Raw genomic sequence first — 21,468 nt, 5'->3', positions numbered from 1 at the left:
TTTTTGTCTTCTCTTCATAAAGAATAACAATGGATGATTGTCTCTGTGTCTCGCTGCGAGCGAGGCAGGGACTATCAAAGGAAGAGTAATAGGACTTGCAGGTTGGGGCATATGCTAGCGCCGACATGGCCCCTAAACTTCCTCTCCATCATTCTCTCCATTTACCCACCGCTGAGGCACATCTGGGTCCAGGTGGCATCCAAACATGTTGTCAGCATGTTGTGGTAACTGCCTTAATGGCTTGAGTCATTCTAACTGACACGATGGGAAAACAGACATGGCAGAGCCTCACTCAGCCCCTTTATCTTGTGTTTACCTACCACTGTTCCATTGATAACAAAGAGCTGCACACCTCCATGGCCTGCTGGAGCCCCGACACAGCCAGACGGGTTAGAGTCCACTGGTGTTTTTTTTATAAAACAGATCAAATAAAACAGATACCTGCTGGAGTTGTTGATTTGTGGCCTTGAACTTAAGTTTTATTCTTCGTTAATTACAGCAGCATTAAAGGGCATATTGCAGGTTCTCATTACTAATATTTTTAATTAACACTTATCATGGTCTGATAATGGCAGTAGAAAAGTTTAATCACTGATTTTGTATGTTATTCAAAAAAGGCACAAATTTAGAGAAAGAAGTGTCTGTTTAACATGCTTTTTTTTCAACATCGCATCATTTGACGTGAGAATAGGGACTCGCATTCTCTTACTCTGCTTTGAGCTAATGTGACGGCATTTTGGGTCGTGTTTATTGTGTTTCTTCCAAAGTATTATTTAATTTGACCTTCCATTAAGATGATTCAAATGCGTTTGTAAGTATGTGAACGGGACAACGAGTCCACCTCAGTTAGCTTTTGTGCTCGGATTCGTTTTGTGCAACTGACAAGATGGGACTTTATTGCTGCATCGACCACAAAAAACGCAGTCGTTCATGGTGTCCATTCTTGGACAGGAAGATTGATATGATGGAGTCTATTTTATTAAGTGGATGGAGTTCAGGAGGGGATAGAGCCAGGTGAGACTGATGCGGCTGCTATCCAGTCAGACAACTGCAGTAAAGCACTGTAGCTAAATCTTATTTTTCTGACTCTAGATTAGTCGATAGACCTCTGATAGACCTCTCTGTCTTTATCTCTACGGGCTTTATCACGATGGCTCAAAGCGTGTTGCTCTATAATCACCACTTGCATGTACTACTTAGTCTTTAAGTCAGTGATTTCGAACTTTAAATACACTGATGTAAACACAGCATTACGCTACATAGCACTAGCTTACAGCACTCACCAGGACACCTGCTCCGTTCCATGTCCCAGTCTCTATCTTTCCTAACAGGCTCATAATTATAACCCTGAGGACCATCACATGTATAGGAATTGAGATTTCCTTCCTCTTCATTGACAGGAGTGACAGGAGTGACAGTCTGATCCATGTTTTTTAATGTTAAACAGAGGCAGAAGCAGCGGGACTCCCGATTGTGACGTCATGTTCAAATGCCGGTTTGTAATGGGGAAGTACAAAAACGTGTACTATGAGGTCTCCAGGAGACCCCTGTGGTTTATTAATTTAGGAATTTCTCTCAGGATAATATTTATTTTAAAGTTGTTTTCCCATCAATTTCTTAACAGTTGTCTTTAACCTGCAAAATGCCCTTTATCTGAAGTGTTAAATGCACCAGAAACATTTCTACAGAACATCTCGTGAGCACAATCGAAGGTAGTAACATCATTTGTTCTCCTGTTATTCTGAGATAACAACAGAAATAATACCCACAATGCCGTTCAGCACAGTCAGGAAGGCCTGAGCACTCTTAGTCACGCTGGGATAACCTGTTTGACGCTGTTAGCAGCTGTATTTGTTCAGAATTTACCAGCTCAGCCATAAAGTTGAGTTTAGCCACCGCATGCTACAGGATTTATGCACCACACACACATTTCAGTCAGCTCACTGTGTGTGTGTGTGTGTGTGTGTGAGTCATCTCCTGAAACACCTTTACTTTATCAACACAGGCACAAGTTAATACCTAAAATGTTTAAAATAAAGGATAAAAGTTAGCCGTGGATGAATCCTAATGAGCTCAACTCCCAGGATGAGCCCGAGGATTTTTAATTGACAGCACAGTCAGCTTGTTGCCCACACACACACATACACACACACACACATCAAATAAATTGGCCCTTGCCTCTGCTGAGCTTCGGGTGTTGCATACAAGCTTCCAGATACATCCTTAAAAGTGAGTCTTTTTTAATAAAACTTAAGAGATTTGTCCTTGTTTGTGATGACGTGCAGAGACGTGGTGACCCCGAGGAGTTAAGGGTATTAAGTGGACAGACGTGGGGGACTCTGAACCACCATAAGTTACACTGAGACGTGCACTTATGTTTAATTAACGCAGAGTTCAAGAACTGCTGGCTTCATCCGTTACGGAGATGGGCAGACTGAAGCTGCTTTAATTGGGGATGAGGGAGAAAAAAAAGAAGCAGAGAAAAAAAAACAATTGAGCCGAGTAGACGGGTCACACGTTAAGGTCAACATTTTTCATAGAAACCTCCGATCCTCTCTCCAGCACAGCATGATTAACTTTGTCACAGCTTCATTTTCTATTTGCACACGCTGAGATAATGAGTTTAGAGTTGGAACTATAATTCATAGATTCTCCATTTCCGCCTTGGTCTTACATAAGGTACATTTACAATTTGTTAGTGCAGAAGATGAGTCAGTGATGTGGACGCTGTGGTGACCTGAGGAGGGAGGAGGTGACTCAGGTAATCAGGGAGCTATGCTATGAATCTATTTAATTCTCTCTGGGTAGTTCTTAGAGTTACAGAATTAATCTACATAAACACAGAGTAATGCAGACCACTGATGCACAGAAAGCTTCACTTTTGCTAATCCAAAAAAGGGAAATATTATTGTTGTTTTTGCAACAATGGCTGAAAATATTTATAGAGTAAATATGCAAAGTATTTTATAATAAAAAGCATTTTTTATTTATTTATTTTTTTCCAGAATTAAAAGAACGATGTGACATTCAGTCACTGTTGCAGTGCAACATAACTGAGGAATAACACACTGTGTAATTAGCCTTTAAACGCTGCTTGACCTGTTGCACTTATAAGAAGGATTAGGTGTTTCAATAACATTTGTCTCAGTGAGAAATGATGGCTGGTGTAAACAGCCTTAGGAATTATGGGATGAATGCTGAAAATGCAGGTAAACTAATGTTAAAGGAGCCTGTTTTTGTGGCAGTTTATATTTGTGACATTCTTCTCTCCCTGGTGTTTTAATAAACCTTTATTTCAACCTCTGTCCGTAGCACCTCATGTTCGTTGCTGTCTCTTTAAGGGGGTGTTCACACAAAAACGAATTTAGCATGAAATGCAAAGCTATTATTCCGTTTTTGCTTCTTGTTTAAATGGAAAAGGCATTTTAGCCCATCTAAAAACAGATACTTTTGAAAATTTCTCCACCACTTTTCTCCTGAGTGAATTTTTTCTGGAACGCCAGAGCTACTGTTGCCGTGTAAAGAGCAAGCCAGAGTTTTCAGTGGAAACGCTGACATCATGCTCTGCTTAGCCTATGCCCATACAACTGTACAATATGTTGCAGTTGTTACAACACTAACAATGACAGACTGCTGTGTTGTATTTCTACTGCTGAATCTACTTCAACTGCTGACTGTCGTTCAACAGACTGTGCATCTTGAAGTGAGGTTGCCACAAAAACTGCTCCTCCTGGAGGCTGGAAGCAGTATAGTTAAAAAAAATCCGACTCTCCATTTATTCCAGATGCGCTGTGGTCAAACTTTTAAAAAATAAATACACCTCATAGAAATGTTTCTCACGTCCTATTGTTGTGGTGATTAGAAGATATCATTTAGCTGCCTTGTATTTAAGTCCTCTTTTTTCGGAAATGTTTCATTTTCATTAGTTAGAAGAGGTTTAAAAACAAGGCTTCATGTCATGTTTAACGATGATTGACAGCTGCCAATCTTGTGTATTGTTTTTTTCGGGGATTGTAAAATAGGTCGGGTGGTAGAGTCAAGAAGTGATTAGACTCACGAAAGAAAAAAATATCAATATATTATTTTTGTCACCCAGTTGTACTCAGATTCTCCCAGAATCCTTCACAGTCTCTACTGCGCAGACTCTGGCTGCACAACTGCTGCCAATGGCTGCGCCTGTGACGGGGGAATTTTGGCTTCAAAACCGTACAATGGTAAAAAAACGGAGCCACACTGTCCACTTTATATATAGTCTATGATATCACCAAATACAGGCCTGGCATGCATACTACAGAGTTTTTGATTGTTTGATTGTTTTCAACTGACTTTTTTTCTTGCTTGTTTGTTTTTTGCATTTGAAGGTAAAACGTTGTCATGTAAATAGGGCCTTAGGCTCCCAGCTCAAGAAACCCCTTCATTCTGATTGGCCAGCGAGAGGAGATCCTTACATGACAACCTCATTATTTCAACAAGTTTCTTCAAGATCTTGTCAGCTACTGGGTTCTAACAAAGAGTGTGTGCTGTCAGAGAAACGAGAAAATCAGACTGAAGTTATTTTTTTTGACCAGGTTGTAAAAGTCTTTATTTTTACTGTAAAAAAATAAGTCTTTTTGGTTTTGTATATGCAGGTTCCAGTACTTTCAGAGCCAGCCTCAAGTGAAAACTTTTAGAATCGCAGTTATTTTTAGTAATTCAACCCCAGCTCCATGTCTCCATGTCTCTGGTGTGGACAAACGGCCTAAATGGAAAGAAAAGAAACATGTTTTAAGATTTCTGTGGATAGAGCTCTATCAACTTAACCGAACCTTAAATCTGTACATGCTTAATGAGAGTGGATTAAGAGTATCATTGTCACAATGTTTGTGAACTGTCAGAGATCGTATCAAAGTAAAACCCTAAAACCAACACAGACAATCTATTTGACTTTGACTCGACTTGTTTTTCTTGACCAAACTTCACTTTTGTTTCCTTTTTTGGAGTAAAAAGATAATTGAGTAATACAGAAACCTTCCAAATACACAACTTTTAGTCTGATACAGAAGTTTCCTGAGGTCACTCGGGAAAGCAATGTAAACTTAAGCCTCAAATATATATATAAATATATAAAAAAAGGTCAGCCCCTTTCTGGATGGATTTTGGTAAAAAAAATCTTTATATACATGTGACTGAAGAACTGGAGTGTAAGTGAAGACATGCTGCCCCTGCACAGCCCTCATTTTAACTTGTCATCTCTGATTTACTCTTGCAGATGGAATATTAAGTATGTTCTTTTAAACACAAGAGGGAGTAAAACAGGGGAAAAGAAACAGTAGAGAAAGGGAATTAATCCGCTTGGCTTTATTTTGATAATGTTTCAGAGCTACGCCTGCCCAAATCCATCGGCAGAGCTGCTCTACTTTCTCTTCCACAGACAAGCCAATTCTTAATCCCAATTCATCTAATTGTACCTCAGAGTGCTAATAAATATTGTTATGAATTATTCAGGCTCTGAGTGGGCTGATGACACAGAAACGGGTGCAGTGAGCTGAATTCAAAGCACTCCAAATTGGAAATGGGAAAGTGCACTAAATTCTCTCAGAGTCTGAATTAATGAAAGTTACATGGAAAATGAAGAGTGTAGGGACCTTCTTCACACGATTATTGTTCTAATGGGGATGTTAGTGCAACTGTCCAAGGCAAAATACTGTTAGCTCACAGAATACAAGCTGATATAAAAGAGAAGTGACATCAAACCATCATGTTTTCTGTGATAATAAACACCACTGCATAAATATGTGTTTAAACACAACAGTTTCTGCACTCAGTGATGGAATGATAGTGTCTAAACCCAGCGTGATGCCTGAGCACCTACTCTGCAAGGAAATGGCCCAATAATGTATTCACGCCACACCTGTCAGTCGTTTTTAGGTTGTTTAAGTGCGGCGTTTCATGCATTTATCTCTTAATTCTCAACCCAGATACAGTATGTTTTCAGATGTCAGCCATGTTTCACACAGGTGGGGGTTTTACAACCCGCTTCATGGCTGCAGGTCCACAGGGAGCAACCGGGGATTAGGCTCCGTGGCAGCATTGTGCCGAGGCCTGTCTCGTCGTGGTACTGTTCCACTACTGAGCTCCACTAATGGCCACGGCTCAGACCGGGCCTCATTAAGGCAAACTGACACCAGGAAACCGGGTCTTGCGGTAGGCGTGATTAGATTAAAAGTTCAGACAAGCCTTTGGTCTGTGTAATTTGTGGGGCTCCGGTGATACACAAATAAACAAAACGCAAGAGCACTTTAGAAACAGCCCCCTTAATTAGCTCATTGGGACTTGGGTAAGCAATATCAACACCGTGGCCTTGGGCTGTGGAAGTAGCTGCTGGAATAAGCAGGGGGTGCGGGGGGTGAGGAGGATGGCGGGGGATAGAGCTGAAGGGAAATGAGGGACAGGAGAATTATTCACTGTAGAGTCATGTTTGTATGAGTGTTAGTTTTCGGCGGCGGAAGCTGGCGGGAGGTCATTGAAAGCAGCAGCGCAGGTCCAAGCCGCTGATTTGGGGCTGGAATTAAAATGTTCCACAGCTGTTTGGCTGGTCTCTGTACCTTGACTAATGAGTTGTGGAACAGGCTGATACGGCGCCAGTCGGTGACATCCTCACTCCGACCAGTCAACTGTTTCAAAGTGTTTTCTGACTAAAATACCACCTGCCCCACTCAGCTGTTGCTACAAACAGCTGCCTCTCTAACATGTGGACTGAACTTTTCATCAGACCAGCCGCACAATTAACCAGGGTCTTTACACCCGACACCACACTACCATCCTTACAGACTTCTCCATGTTCCCTACACTCATTAATCCATCAACTGATCTTTTTTCTCTGTCATGAAGTGTTAAACCATAACCAAATCAGTCTCTTGGCACTTCAAAAGAAAAAACAAAACAAAACAAACAAAAAAAAAAAAACAAGACAAAACAAAACAAAACCATAATGAACTCTTTGTTAAATTACTTACATAAAATCAGCAGTAATCAGCCATGGAAAGGGCTAAATGAGGCAGCCCTGGAATGAAGAATAAGAATAAAACGTAACCTTAGCGGGTGGAAATCTGGAACAAAAACAGACAAATTAGTAAAAGTCATCTGCCTAAACTGGACAAGCTAAGAAAGTGGGATAGAGGAAGACACAAAGAAAAGCAAAATAGGTTAAAATATGAAACTATAGTGATTGTTATACTAACCTGACCCTGTAGGTCTTGTAGCAACCAGAGAACTATCAGCATGTCAATTGTTAGATGCTGGTTATAAGACAACCCCACTTTTTCAAATTATTTTCAAGAAACCACCTCCCCCTATTTTTGGGTCAGTACAGTATTTATGTGTATTGTTACTGATGTCATGATTAGTGATGTTATGTACAGTATGATAGGAATGGTAGGATGAAATTTGATCTACTGTGCTACAATAAGATACAATAGGATACAAAGACAGGGTATGGTACAACATGTAACAATATGGTAGGACATCGTACAACATGGAATTATCACGAAATTATAGGCAATTCACAATATGATACGACAGGGTATGGTACAGTGTGATTTGACAGTAAGATACAATATGGTGTAGTATGATACAACAAGGCACAAAACAACTATATGAGAGGTTATGGCACAGCGTGAAATGATGGGGTGCAATATTACATATATAAAATGACAAATTATGAACAAAATACAACTAGAAAAGCACTCCGAGAGCGCAGACCTCCGCCAAGCATGTTGTGATCGTGACGCAACACTGTCGTCCCACTTAAATGTTATACTCCCTTTCAGCAGACTGTCTGCTACAATTTGGTGTTAGCTGTAGGTTTGTATCATAATTTGTTACCTGACAGTGTTGAAAATAATGATGACCCAGTACACATTTCATATTCCAGAATATTTGCAGGATCTGGATTATACTTTTACATCTGTCAAAAATGATCGTGACCTTGTCTTGTATTGTTTTGCAAAGCAATCCGACCATTTATCAAGGAGTTATGTACACATATGGTGAAAATGGCCCTATCTCACAATGATGAGGAATCCTTTAAAAAAAACAGTTCTGGATCCACACGGTGATCCAGATCACCTCTAAAATTTAATAACTTCTTCTTTATCCCATTTTGTACATTTCCTGAAAATTTCATCAAGATCAGTTTGTAACGTTTTGAGTTATGCTGATCACAAACAGACAGACAAACTCTCCCAAAAACATAACATCAGTGGCGAAGGTGATAATACAATGATTATAGCATCAACAGTTAAAAGCATTTCTAAAATCATACATTTTGAGCTGGGATTTAAATGTGGTAAGGTCGGTGAAGGCTCTGTCACCCCAGGTTCGGTTCTTGGTTCTATACAGCAGGGTGAGGAGGTTACTGTCAGAGGAGCAAATACTAAGGGGCAGGCTGTGGGGGTGGATTAGGTCAGACATGTTATGACACAACACAAGACGACACAACATGTTATGATGTGATAGCCTGTTGTACAATACAGTGTGACACAGTGCAACATACCATTTAATCATATGATACAATGCGAAAATGGTACAATTTGATCAAAGTAGCTCTCCAGGGGCCGAAGTCGACATAAATAGTAAAAGCCCCACAGAAGCATTACTTTATTTTTTTGATTAATAAAGATATCTTCTGTATTTAAATGATTGGAGTTGGAGTCTTAAGTTTACTTTTTTCCTTCAAAGAATTTTTGGAAGAATCAGATCCATCAATCGATAACAACTTGCTTTCACAATCTGAACAAATTCAGGTTTGATTTCTCCACAAAGTCACAGAACACAAACGGTTGCTCGTCCTTTGTGTTCTGACTCTGAAGGTACAGCTGCCTCCTGAATAACTCTGCCAAGGCTGGCCTGAATGTCATTTAGAAATTTGTGAAAATCAAAATGCCTAATAACATTTCATTCATAATCTCTGAATAAAAAAGAACTACACAGCTTGGCGTTATTCTGCAGCTTTTGGTTACCGAGGAAGGACGAGATGAAAAGCCGAACAAATCAAACAAACAAAAGAAGAAGGAACCTTGACTGTCAGGGGCAGCCTGCTGAAGTCAAACGCCTGTGCAATTATTTGAGCCTCCTGGCAGCACTGATTGGACCCCATCTGAAGGATGGAAGAGTGCAGAACCTCGATGTTTTGAGAATAATTAGAGACAGTGATCCCCATCAGGTAGATACATGAACACAAACACAAACCAAGTTGGTCCACCATCTGAACTGATGTGTTTTTTTTTCTGCTGCTTCTGTACTTTTTTAACGCCCTCTGATAAAGGATAGTATATATTTCTCCTTCTGGGAGCACCATCAGTAAACATTATTATAGAAGCTGCATGATAGCTAATCTGATTGATGGATCATGCATGAGTAATGGTGACACATAAGTGATGGATAGTGTTAATATCTTTGAAAACATTTTTCCCTCAAAAAAAAGAGAGCAGCAGGCAGCCGCTCTCTTACACTTATTTTCCCTCCACCAGTTAACTTCCATTTATCATCACATTTGTCAAAATATGTGCACTAGATGTATTTTTACTTCCTCTCTCAGTCTCCTTGGTCGATAAAATTTCCCCGTGTGGTGATTTGCAGGTGATAGGTAATCAGATTTAAGTGATTTTCCAAATCTTTTACATTTAAAATTGTCATTTCAGGCCAGCTGTCAGAGAGAAGGGAAGAGGAGGGAAGGGAGGCAGGTCTGGCAGCCTGTTTGTGTGTGTTGTCATGGCTGCACCACTGCAGTTTATTTAATAGGCCCGTGGCAGGTGATAGAGAAAAGTTGGTACATTTTTAATAAGAGATGTGCTTTTTCTGTTTTCTTATTGACTCAAATGGTGAGGGAGCTTTTTTAAGGTTGGAAAAAGGGAGCTGGCTGGTTGTTATTCAGAACTGAACTTATTATGAAATATACATGACGCAATGTAATAAAAACAGCTGGGATGATTTGCTCCCAGAGAATTCAACTTGGTGTGTGGATTCTTAGCTTTAATTATTTGAGAAATGCAGCCATCACCGAACAACACATTTATTTTGCACCATATCTCCTGAACCAACATCGAAACAGCCAAGGTAATGTTCACCTCTGTTTTTCCACCCAAATAACATTTAAGGGGGAAAAAATGTTTCTTCAACCAATTGAAAATTGATTGCCAGGATGCCAGAGCGGTTTGCGACTCGAGATTGGGTGGACAGACCTGTAAGGTGTCATTAAATTAGCTGAGAGCCCACCTTTCTGCAGACGTTTTTCAAACCTGCAGACCACTTGCTTGGCACATCCACTCAATCGAATTGAAGCTGCAAGTTCCAGGGAGGAGAAATGAGGTGGTGCAGGATCCACACGGTAAACTGCAAAAACTTAAAATTTGCTTGTGAGTTCTCAGTGTTTTGTGCCAAGCAGTCGACTCTTTGATGGTGTCAGAATACAAATTGCAATGCAAAGATGGTGAAAGCAAACAGTCTCACCGACTCTTACTTGTGTATCTGCTGAAACAAATGTGAGTTGAGATCATTGTAAAGATGTTTAAAGGTGCAATGCACAGATGCAAGACTGCTCACCCTGATGGCTGATAAGTTTGTGTTGGACCCTGATGTGTTGGACTTGACCTGACCTCGCTGAGCATCGGCACCTCGTGAAACTGCAGTAAATTTTGCGGTGCTTCGGGCCTTCTGCAGGCCTTGTCAGGATGGGCCACTAATTCCTCGGTCTAAACACTTTGTAACTGAATTTCTAATACCTTGATCTTAGACTATTGAGGGAGAAGACGCAGAGTCCAATCAGCCAAGGAGATCAGTCAGCCTGAATCCAAAAAACTTTATTCAAAACAAGCCATCTTGAACAAAGTGAGGTCAGAGGTCTGCTGAGAATCAACTAACTTCATCTTCCTAGGCCTCTAACAGCCTAAAAACCCTCCCCCCCAAAGTTCCAAAAAGCTCCTCTCCAAGGCGGCAGCAAGCTTCTTTTCAACCCTTGTGTTGGGCGTTCCTTCTGTACCAGATGATCTGAAAGCCATCCCTTTCCCCAGTACAACATAGTGATTGGCTATTCTTTTTACAGATGTCAGTAGGTACATATTTAAAAGTTGTGCATTGGTAGTCAGTTTTGAGTTTTTAATAGAAACGTCTGTTGCAACTCAAGTAGGAGTAGGCTCGGGTTCAGTGTCCTCAGATGTTTCCAAGTTATTTCTGTCATAGCTGGCATTGGACCTGCATGTCAGCCGACACTTCAGGAGGGAGAATGGCTCTGTCACTGGTGGACAGGAGACATAATGATGCCTTCGTTTGCCAGTCAGAAAGAGGAAATCTTTAAATGTGAAAATGTTACTCAGAATCCAGAGTTCCTTTGTGGTCTTATTGATGGAAACAGCAACATTATTACATTCAGCAAGCTCATCCATTGGGCAGTATCCAGCTTCATCCCCTGTACTTTTTAAGACATTGAAAGCAATGTCTTTCACCTGTCATTCCGTTATTTTCGATTCTGTTCACTCAGGGGGGACAACTGGCAGCTTAAACTGCTAGACATTCCTTAGTTTTAGCCTTTGCTGGCTAATATAAGTAAGATGCTGTAAATCTCGAGTTTTTTGGATTGTCCCTTAAAAAATTATACAGCTGAAAGTGCACAAAGAGCTATCAACATATGCAACTGAATGTAATAAAGAATCTATGACAATGATCCAAACTTTATAATCTTCTTTAGTTTCCATTTTTCTATTTATATCCTGTAATTTCAATCCTTTAGACTGCTGTTCCCCTGGTGACCCCTTTGAGGAACACTGCTCTAATTTTGCTTGGGTCTTTTTCAAGCAAACATGTTTTCTTTTTGTTAAAAGTGCCTCAACTTCAAGACATCCACTTGGCTGTTCTTTGATTTCCTTCAGAAACAGAAACACGGTTCTGTCTCACCAATGTAAAACAACTTAAACAAATCCTGGGAAAGCTTATTGTCAAAATAAACAGCCTCCAGTCACTGTAATATAACTTTAATGAGCAAGCAGGCCTTAAAAACCATGCGTGGGACTGCCACCTACCACTTCCCTGGGCCTATTGTAACAGCAACTGGAGAAAAATAACTGTCCGACCATTCAGAGCATGTAAATAATAGTCCTAGCACTAAACAAACCTGAGAGATTCAGGCTTGTAAGGAAGCATGAGGCAGCCTGCCTCTTTGAGTCCTTTGTTGTGATGAAGTATTGTGCAACAGTGCAATGTGAAATTGTGTACTGCACACTTGAATGGAGGGTTCAAGTATGCTTGCATCAGAATTTGGTTTCAGAGGCTTTTCTACTCTGACTAGCTCAGAAAATGAAAGAACAGAGAATCATGGGGCTGTACATGCAAATCAAGTATATAACACATCTGGGTTATGAAAACAATTGCAACCAAGGGTATAATTTATGAATGGATGGTATGGGAAAAACAAGTTCCCTTAGCGTTTGAGTGGAAATGAAACAGAGTGAGTGCAGACAATCTCAGACATAAAAACTGAGCCGATGCTCTGATTGTTTGCTCCACCTTATCAGGAACCAAAAGTGCTGCATTTCTTGGCAAAACTCTGATCTCATATGAACTAAATTTTGAACAGTTTAAGTGCGTCCTCCAATCATTGCCACGGAGCATATTTTAAGGACTTTTTATGGGCTTATTAGCTCTGTAAACAAGTTGTTTGCTTTTTGTTTGGAGTTTTCTCCACTTGCCTCAGAACACAGGTGCTAAACAAAATCCAATAACTTTGTTTTTAGATTCTGCCAAGACTTAAGGTCTGTGATCAAAATGTGCTGATAGCACAGAGTACTGAAGATTGTCAAACACCTCTGGCTGGTATTACTCTCCCATTCAGCTCAAGATTATTTTTTTTTTGTACCAAACTTGTTGATTACAATATTCTGAATGTTCCTCCCTCATGTGTGCAGTGCTTTCACATCATGTCTCCAGATGCCACTTATCTACTATCCGTAAACACCCCACTTCAAAATAGTCAAAGCTTTGTGGGGCAGGATTCCTTACAAGTAAGGGGCTGTTTAGGGGGTAATGCAAAAATTTTGTTGCGTTTCTGCCTCGCCTTTACATGAAAATGCCGTTTCAGCCAACCCAAAATGCTAACTTTTGAAAACGGCCACCAGAGTGGAATTTTTCTGAAACGCTGCCAACACTGTTACCGTGTAAACAGTAAGCCATCGTTTTCAGTGGAAAAACTGACGTCACACTGTGCTAAGTCCACTTGGTGCTAGCACATATACAATAGTCCAACAGTACCCTTGTTACGACCATGTTGTGCTTGTGCTGCTCAATCTGCTGACTGTCTTTCAAAAAAATGTGCATCTGTTGTTCCACTTTTGCACTTAGGACGCGGTCACACTGGCCAACCATGCCCTGCCTAAGCACGCTTCAGCCCTAAAGCACGTTTGGAAAGGCCAGTGTGACCGCAACCGTGCCGTGCTCAAGCACGATTCACTTAAGTGCTTTGGCACGTTTCGGAGAGGTGGGCTTCGGCACGGTTTACTTCATGCATGAGCACAAGCACGCGGACAGCGCGTGCGATCCATGACATATGATTGCCGCGAGCGCATCTCTCGACAATCATTTTAAACAAAGCGGGGGTGTTAGAGGGCTGTGTCGGGCAAAAACGACTCACCATTGGTCCAAAAGTTGCAGCAGTGCTCTCTGTGCGTCATTGTGCTGACTCTGATGAGATAGCGCTTCATGTAAACAGATGCTTCACGATGACGGAGGCGGGCCATGGTGGAGATCTCTCTAAGGTGGCTCCTGGACAATACAGTTATAGCACCAACTGAAGGCCTGGCATGCTTACTACAGTGTTTTCAGTCCCTCGGTGTTAACACAGATTTTTTCACTGCTTTTTTAGCATTTTTGGATGAAAAGATGTTGTGTAAACTGGGCCTTAGTGTCTGTTTCAAGGAACCCTAAATGTATCACCTGGTTTAAGGAACCCTTAAACCTGACATCAGTATTCTTTGATGTCAAAGAAACCTTCCAGTGACTGCCAAGACTTTTCTTAGCCATTACTCTCAGGTTCCATGTAGAAGCTGTTCTGAGGTACACTTAAGAATCTGAGAGAGCTCTTGTACACCTTGTCTAAGCCCAATGTGTTCTGTCCTGAGTTACCTGAACACATCCACACATCTACTTAGTGTCATCACAAGGTAATTTTCTGTGAAGTCAACCTTAGTCATCTGTTTTAAGGTACCCACTACTCAAGTTTTAAGATATTTTCAATAACATGTGAGCGTCGGTTTTTAGGTACCCTTTTAGTAGCTGTCGTCTCCCTAAAGCCAACATTTATACAATTCTAAGCATCTGTTCTGAAGTATCCTCTCATGCTGGGTTTTATCTGTTTTCTGGCTAGCCTCTGGCTTTATGTACCCTTTAATGTCTTTTAGGTTTCTTATGCTTTCAGGTACCTAACCTCTTAAGACCCAGCGTCAACATATGTGAACATTACATTTCTGCCTCTCAGACCTATGATACTTCATTATTTTAATCTTTGACAAATAAGCCACATTAAGGACACTGCCCACATCATCTTTTGGTGAAATAAAAAATCAATGAACACTACTAACAAACAACTAAAAGAGAACTCATAACACAAATAATCAAACTTCCTGTACAATGACCTAGCTTAGTTATTTTACTTATTAGGTCTTTTTATTAAACCTTTTTATTTAACCGTCTTACTTATTCTGAATAGCAAGATCAATTAAAAATTGCACACCATACAAAAGCTTGGGTCTTAAGATGTTAAAGGGTCTGTCTTAAGGTAGTTTTTAGGTATTTTTTCCAGAAGTTTTATATATTGTCACTCAAAGTTTAATAACGAAAGTGGGGATTTTGGTGTTATGCTGGAACTCTGCTTGGCTTTGGTATTGAAATACTTTTGAAATGATATTCAGCGTGCCACAAGTCCAAAGAACTTAGACAAAGGTTTCATACCCAGTGGCAAGGGTTTGTGAAATTCAAAAACGTATGACAGAAACGTCAGGCCATTTTCTATTCCTTTTACATCCCTGTCTCCTGGCTGCTGCCACCCACAGAGCTAAATCAAGGGGCCAAGACGAACACACTTCTTCTCTAGGTTTGTGAGTGTGTGTGTGTGTGTGTGTGTGTGTGTGTGTGTGTGGCAGGGTGAGGGTCACAGGGAGCTGTGAAGTGCAACAGTCCCATTCCTGTCAGCGAGCCTACACCGCACGCCTGGTCCAAAGGCCAGCCCTGAGCCGTGGAGAACTCCGCGGTCGCCTCCACACTGCTCTGCTCCCAAAACATCCACCAAACAAAAACCCAGAGAGCGAGCAAACAAAACCTCAAAGTAATATTATACAACATACACACGCTGTGTTTGTGCAGGGGCACTCTGTTTACAGTAGACGTTACAGTATATACATGGTGTATATATAAAGCAGCCCATAGAAGGTGTAAGCACATACACCGCCACCACACACTCATCTCAGGAGGCACAGAGTAGGAGGACAAGCCCGCTATCTCATCTCTTCCCCTCTTCCTGTCACTGTGCGGTGGTGTGGTGGATTCAGGCCTTGTGTTTGCCACAAAAGGCCTCCTACGTGCCTGGAGGCCAACTCCTACAGGCCGGTGTACCCAGCAGGTTTCCTCCCACCAGGATCCCGTCTGAATCATTAACTCTTTCTGAGGCTTTTCCTCTGTGTCGACAGAGCCGAAGCCAGTCAGTGGGTAATGCAGTGGTGACCGTCATTTCCCTCCTTTATTACTCTGACATTACTCAGATTGTTTTTTTTTTCTTTTTTTCTGACAGAAAAGAGGCTCACTTTTCTCTGATGAGCTGATTTCTGCTTTACATCCTCGAAAGCGATCTGATGGATTTCTCTTTCTTCCTGCCCGATATAATACCGGTAAAAAGCTCTACAGGCAGGGATGAAATCACTGGTTGAGGAATACTTTAATGTGCAGAGCATGATAACCACCAATTTCACTGAGTGCGTTTTTCTGAAGCCTCGTGATGTAAAACGGCTTCATTATGTAATCTTCTCTCCTCGTTTTTATCTTGCTTCGGGAGTGTTTTTTCTCGTTGGGGATTTTAGGCTTCTGCCTTTATGATATTGTTTTTCTGAACAGTAATGAAATTATATCTCAGCCTGGTTTCTGACATCTGAACTGTCGCCAACGTGTTTTACTTTGATATAATCCAGAATAAGTAATGAGCACAGTGTCTTTTTTTTTCAGAACAGGTAACTTCAACTTTATTTTTTTGAAATAGGATGGTGTGACAGAAGATTTGTCAACTAATCTATAAAAAGAAATCACAAATCCTCTCTGAAACATAAATTAACCAATAAAAACTTGACGTCAGACTAAATTATGAAGTCCAAATGAATTCAGATCATCAAAGTGATTATTTTATCTCTCTGCCTCCCCTCCTTCTCCAAGAAAAGGCCGTTGATAAGCACAACTCCAGTGTGCTGTCTCACCCCAGGAGACATTCATTTCACTGAGATGACCTTCAGAGAAAAGCCAGTGACACGACAAGATTAGTATGTTAGAGGGTAATGGGTTGTGTGTGTCTGTGCGTGTGTGTGTGTGAGTGTCTTTGTCTGTTTTCGGGGTCAGGGACATTTCAAGGAGATGTCATTGACATCACCTGTCAGGAAAACAGCCACTTTTTGTTGTTCCCAAGGTATCTTAATTAACTCTTTCCATGCTTTAGAAGAGAGATAGAGATACATAGAAAATGTACATATTTATGATTTTAACTGCTCTGTTCCTTTAACATGTTTTCATATTTGGTCCCATTATCTTCAAAAATCCTCTTGATACAGCTAGTTTTGCAATGAAAAAGACAGTACTCTGTAGTTATTTATAAAATGATATGAGATAAGATAAGATACTCTTTTATTCATCCCACAACACAGAGGTTTACAGAGTTACAGCAGCAACAAGAAATTGTATAGTAAGAAACAATAAAAAAGACATGAAATAGAATAATAGTCTGTAATAATAATAAGTAACAGTCAATCCGAGAAAAAAAAGGACATATTACGTATAAAATGAAAATAAAGATTCTTCTTAAAGGTGCGGATAATCACATATCACAGACAAAATCAAGTGGAGACATAAATTTCAGTTCTATCCAAGGGGCATCATCTGGTTAGTAAAAATGAAGCCTACGCAGAAGTGCTAAAAGTCGCTGTTTGTGGAGAATCCGCTTGAGGCTGGCTGCAGAAAGACCAGAAGTCACGTACACACCCAGTCATAAAAACTGACTTTTACGGCATTAGAAAGCATATTTACAGGCTGGTTAAAAAAACAGCTTGGGTCTAAAACACTGATCAAACCATCAGCACACACTGTACGGTGAGTGAATCTTTTTCTATCTCTGCGGTTTAGAAGTTGTCAGGATCGTTTGATTTTCCAATCAGAAGCACAGCTCAGGTCACGTGACTGCCGGGCGCCCCATAGCTGCTCGAAGAAAAATTCACAACTGGCGTCATAGCGAATGTGGCTGCGTCTGCAGTTCTATCAGACCAAAAGTTTAGATTATGTTCTTATGTTCTTTTCATGCAGGGAAATTTTAGACCTCCCTTTATGTCTGGAATAATGTTTATCACTGTTAAAGTCTAAGACTTGAACAGATTCAAAGTTTCAAAATAAAACCCAACCTTATGGAATAGAATAGAATAGAATGCACCTTTCTAATTCCTAAAGGGAAATCCAGGTGTTTGGCAAATTAAATCATTAAAAAAAAATGCATAAAACAAGAAATTCAGGTGTCTGTCGGCTCATCTCCCATTCGTTCGCCATGAAGCCCAATGGCTTATAGAGATGAATGATGTTTTGTATCTCTTAGTCCTGCAGTGCAGAAAGATGAGCCGGCCACTGCCTCTGTTTCTCTGGCCAGCAAAGATGTTGTGAAGTAGATGGTCATTGTAATTTAGAATAGCCTTAACCTTCTTCTGTTTACATCTCTCAACCACAGCCAGCAGTGAGCCCAACCTTTCACCAGTTTGTCCAGTTGCCTCGCATCATAAGACAAGTGATGGACATTAACGATCAAATATGGACACTAAAAGACAATCAAGAATTATGTCATACGTCTGTAAATGGAATCAAAATTCATAATAATCTGATGATATGTGAAAAAGAGGAGACTAAATATTGAGGAAATGGGGACGGGACTAGATAAGCTCTGCTTCTCCCATCTTCCCTTTCGGACATGTACAATATGATCTATTGAAAATGTGTGATATTGTATAAGTGTGCTGACATGACCGAAATAAATCAAATCATCATCATCATCATCATCATCATCATCATCATCATCATCATCATCATCATTGTATAGATAAAGGTATAGTTATAGATATAAATTATTCAGAACACTTAAGTACTGTCTTTGGTAGGTATATCTGTGGTGTCTGTACTTAGAGCAGACAATCATCCTCTTCTTTGTCTAAACAAGTCTTTTTTTTTTTTTTTGCATGATTGGTTAATGTAAATGATATTTTGGTGGATATCTTTCAGCCACTGCAGCTCTATGACTCAAATCCACCACATCCGTCTTTCTCCCAGCATCATCTATCTCTGGCCCCAAACAACACCAACTATGATGCCACATGTTAGCAGCGAGGCGGCTCTGGGATGTCATAATGAGTCTGGACGGAATCAATAAACATCATCTGTATGATTGATGAAGACCCAGAGCTCTATCTCAGTTGTGATCCACTTATACTTGGATCCAAATTAGCATGTCGTCTTTAAGGGAAGAACCAAAAAGGAAGAAACAAGGCACGGTTCTCAGGGGGCTGTTGTCTAATTCTTTCTCCGTTGCGCTTGATTGGGCTTGGTGGCGTCCTAGTAGCCCATTCCAGTCACCATCAACTAACTGCTGTACTCTGGGGCCCCTAGACCTGACTTAATCAGACCAGATGTACATAAATAGCAGGCCAGCCATATGGTTCCAGTGTGACGGCTAGTCCTCATTACATCGGTTGTTTCTTAAACAACCGATGAGTGAGCAGGTATCTTCAGAGCCCCTCCAGGAGGCTTTGAAATAAATAATAAACAGCTGCACATTATAAGTATAGGATGGCCTACTGTATATGCTCTGTATATGAGGTACAGTTGCCTCCGGCAATGCAGCATTAACCATATGTACAGGCCTCCAGGTCAGTGCAAAGCTGAATCCACAGCATGTAATTTAGTCATTCAGACTCTCTGCTTGTCAAGCAGGTTGGTGCAGAAAGAAAAAAAAGAGATCTGGTGCTGCTAGCTGTGGAGTTGGTGGGAGGGAAATCTATAAATGTTTGCCGTATATTGTGTCAGAAGCGGTGTAATTGTAGCCCATTAAATCAGCAGGGTGTCCGGTGGGCAAGCTCTGATGAAACGCCGCTCCGCCATCCACGGCGGGGTCAGCAGGCTGGGGATCAGCGAGATGATTTAAGGCCCGAGTCGCTGGTTAATAGTTAATGAGAGTGAGTCGTTCGGAGACTCTTGATGGTTTCCAAGGTCTGTTGGGCTCGGGGGCAGTGGCCTTATAGCTACTCAGAGGCAACAGAGAGGTCTAATCACTTTGTTAAATAAAGATGGCCTTCTCTTTGTCCCCACTGCACGCAATAAAACAGAAAACAAACACAATAGATACTCCTACGCTCCTTCCTGCCTCATCTCCTGCCCTGTCTCACAGCCAGATTTACAGCTGTCCCCGTCAGCTTGCCAACTTGTTCCCGATGAATTTTTTTCTTGCCCTGTTGTTCATCATTTTTCCATTTTTCAGGCCCGCATGCGTCAGGCTATAATTCAGGATCGGCAGATACCTTGTCATTCAGCAAAAGGCTTGTTTTTTAAAGGGGTCTGGATGAAAGAAGAAACCTGGGGCTTTACACTCTGAGGCTTACATGGGTCCCCTCATCTACAGCTGGAAGTAGTGATAAGTGATAGAACCAAGGGCACGTTTTTCTGTAGAGAGAGGCAGACCTACAGTAGGAAGTCATTATTACTACAGGTGTTTAGCTAATGCATAAAGTGGTCATTATCAGAACACAGCGGTCATTCTTCTCCTTTGGTTCAGAGGTGTTTATTGGTTTATTAGGACCCACGCTGACTGCACCGCACCAATTTGACGCAATGGATATGAAACAGAGTGAGATATTAGGCTGCAGAAGAGGAGAGGAGTGAAGCCTGTTAATGTTGTTTCATTATGACAGAGGGTTTGGATGATGTGAGTGTGTGGCCTGCAGAGGTGACAATGAATTACAACCAGGCCAATTCAGAAAGAAACGGGGTATTAGAGAGTCATTTTTTGAATAACGATGAACACTTCTCAAATTATTTTCCATATGTTTGAGATTTTCACACGGACTCGCAGGGAAGCTCTTTTTGGACAGGACAGATCTGACTTGTGCCAATATCAGCATCGGCCGATGCATAAAAATTAGCCGATATTTACTCATTTTCAGAGTATCTTGAACGATCTTTCAAGACCAAATAATATTGTTTTCTATGACTATGTAAACATCAAAACTTCCTATGAAGAGTGGACTCTTTTCTTTTATGTCTAGCTTCCTGTTTTTGATCCAAAAAACAGACAAAACGTAGTTTTTTGATTACATCCATCCCGGGATCCCCCCCCCCCCGTTCATCTTTTCTCACGATCGAGCCACTCTTTCTCTCTAGATTGTTTTTGTTTTGTTTCTTTTTTTTACCAATATAGATATTAGTAAATATCCGTTATCAGCCATAACAGCAAAATTAATATCTGATATCGGTATCGGCCAAAATTTTCATATCGGTGCATCCCTAGATGTGATGAAGTCCTGATGTCTTTTCATTCCATTGTATCATCACTTCGAGCATCTCTCTCCGTCTGATTGTTTCCTCAGGCAGGTTTAAGAGAGTCTGTCTTTACATTCTGTGTGATTCGGCTCATACGGCACCGTGCAGCCATCTTTTCGTGTCTGTACCTCGTTGGCTGTGAGAAAAGACAGAGATTGGGTGAGAGCCGCAGAGAGACTCTCCAGGGTTTAGAGAGAATGCTCATTAAGGCCTCCTATAGCACAGCCAGCTCATTCCTCACAGTCCCAGCGGCCGGCTCTACTACGCTCCGCTTCCTCACCACATCCTCTCCCCTCTCTTTATCTGCTCTCCTCTATTTCTGTCTCCTTCTCTCTCTGTCTCCTTTCCCCTGTCTGTGTCTCACCTGCTTCCTTCCTTCCGCTCGGCCTTCCACCTGCCATTTGGCGAGCTCGAGCAGCAGATGTTTTTTCTTTTTTTTCCTCCATGGAGGAGATGGTGATGTGAAGGCTTGTGTGGATGTAGACTACTTTAGTGCATTAAAATATATAACAAATACAGTTATGTTTGAGTTAACTCTCTTAAAGTGAAGTACCTGGAGGAGATCAGATCACTGTTTGCATAATCCAGTTTGAATTCTTCTTAAATTAAGATCTATAGAGGGATTAT

At 41.0% G+C, this 21,468-nt stretch overlaps 1 protein-coding gene across 6 annotated transcripts in view; it reads left to right on the top strand.

Annotated features, from left to right (window-relative positions):
* LOC141809421 (RNA binding protein fox-1 homolog 3-like) overlaps nt 1-21,468 on the top strand; it is a 499,189-nt gene that overhangs the window by 134,479 nt on the left and 343,242 nt on the right. The window lies entirely within an intron of this gene.

Source organism: Halichoeres trimaculatus, unplaced genomic scaffold, assembly GCF_033239565.1.
Source record: "Halichoeres trimaculatus isolate MK-OKI-2021-1 unplaced genomic scaffold, fHalTri1.1 fHalTri1_scaffold_20, whole genome shotgun sequence".
Taxonomy (NCBI): domain Eukaryota; kingdom Metazoa; phylum Chordata; class Actinopteri; order Labriformes; family Labridae; genus Halichoeres; species Halichoeres trimaculatus.
The sequence above is the reverse complement of the archived record's forward strand: the minus strand, read 5'-3'. Positions and strand labels throughout refer to the sequence as shown.